Here is a 2052-nt window from a genome sequence, read left to right as displayed (position 1 = left end):
AAAAAAAAAAAAAAAAAAAAAAAGACTGCCATCACTGTGGAATGGATGATTAAAGAGAGAAATTATTCTGTTTTACAGGTGGAATAAAATTGAGTAAAGAAGGTTCACATAGCTCTTTCAAAGGCAGAGAGTGGTGAAACCCAAAAATAAGCCATAAGTGTCTCAGTTTCTTCATTAAATCTTGGATAGTATTTGACCAGAGACAGCAGAAAACTATCAGTATAGAGAAGCTTACAGAAGAACAACAAGAGGACATAGAAATAAAAGACAAGAAACGGTACCGTTGATTAACATTTAGTCAAAAATCGGTGACTTAGAGCTTCAGGGTCAAGCTCAATTACTTGACCAGCATTCCAGCTCCCTAGTTACTAGGTCTGCCTCCTCTAGGCAATCTGCTCTGATCACTGTTTTCTGGACATGCTCCCCTTTTGCACCATTGTGGCTATGCACAGGTTCCTGACATACTTCGCTCAAGTTCAAATGGGTTTCTTTCCACTATGAAACTGTTCCCAGCAACCTCAAACAGAACAATAATTGCTATTCTTTCTTGAGCTCAGTACTCGCCTGGTGGACACTGTCCCAAATCCTTGAGCTGTTTTATTTTCTTAATCCTCTTGCTAATCCTATGTCAGGGTATGGTAGATTGCAAAAATGACTCCAACTGTTTATGTTTTCTGGTGTATGCACCCCCTTATATCGTGGCTCTGCTGCTCTTTGCTTTAAGAGTGGAATCTATTTCTTACTCCTTGATTATGACTTGGCCTTGTAAGTTACTTTGACCAATAGAATGTGCCAGAATGTTTTTTGGCCAATTCTGAGTCTAAGCCTCAAGAAGCCTTGCACACTTCACTTTTCCCTCTTGGAATCCCACCAGCTGCCATGCAAAAAGCTGGTAGAAGATGAGATGCAGCATAGACCCTCACCTCACTTGATAACTGAACTCAGATACATGACTGAGCCCACCTGAGACAGGAAAAGTAGCCAAGAGAAAGATCCCATTCTTATTTTACTGATGAGCAAAGTGCAGTCCATAGAAATCATGTACAGTTTTCAGGGTCATATACTTCAAAGGAGAGCTGAGAGTTGGTCAGAAGATAGTGGGGCCGTAAAGTGTAACTATTTTTGTGAGGTGGGTAGCATCAGAAGGTTCTGGGTTCACATGAGAGACTCAGAGTAAGCTGGACATGCGCCATGCCCATGATCTGGGGCTGACTGAAGCTAAGGGTGTATTGTGTATCAAGACCCTGTTGTGGGTACTGTCTTGCTCTCTGTCTCTCTCACTCATGGAAGAAATAAATGAATAAACTTCAAAAAATATATAACATTGCGATCAGCAGTTGGCATAATGGCTATGCCGCTGAACTCCCATGTAGTGGACCACAGTTTGAGTGCCAGACCTGTTGGCTTAAACTCACACCAGGCGTGTGTGTGTGCGTGCCCAAGATCCGGAGAGGTGAATGGAGGAGAAGGGATTGCAGCAGGGCCATTCCTCCAGGGGGTATATATATATATATTAAAAAAACATAGAACTCAGATTCAAACCAACATAGCCTGTATTCAGAGATTAACAATTCCCTATACTGACTGTAAAAGAAATGTTTGCCCCCTCATAAACATGCATTTATTCATTCACTCATTTATTAGGTATATATTAAGTAATTATTATATATTAAACAGACATTGAGGATACAGTGAACAAAAAAACAACTGTATCCTTGCCCTCAAGAAGCTACCATTCTAGTAGGGGTTTAAGCCAGTAAATGATTAAATTTGATAATTGCTCTTATGAGGGTATGAATGAGGAACTGGAGAAGGAGTCATGTCCCTAACTTCCTTATGGTGCTGAGTATCTGTAATAGTGTTTTGACATTTATTATTTACTACGTTGTTAGTTGCTTTTTTAGAGAAATCTATTTTATCTTGACAACCAACTATTGGGTTGTCAAGAAAGTCATGACAGGGAACCAGCAGTTAGCGTAATGGCTATGTAACTGGACTCCCATGTAGTCGACCGCGGTTCGCATCCCGGAACCGGTGGCTTCAAACTCATGC

Source organism: Tupaia chinensis, unplaced genomic scaffold (genome assembly GCF_000334495.1).
Source record: "Tupaia chinensis unplaced genomic scaffold, TupChi_1.0 Scaffold000290_1, whole genome shotgun sequence".
Taxonomy (NCBI): Eukaryota; Metazoa; Chordata; class Mammalia; order Scandentia; family Tupaiidae; genus Tupaia; species Tupaia belangeri.
This window is presented reverse-complemented; position numbering follows the sequence as displayed.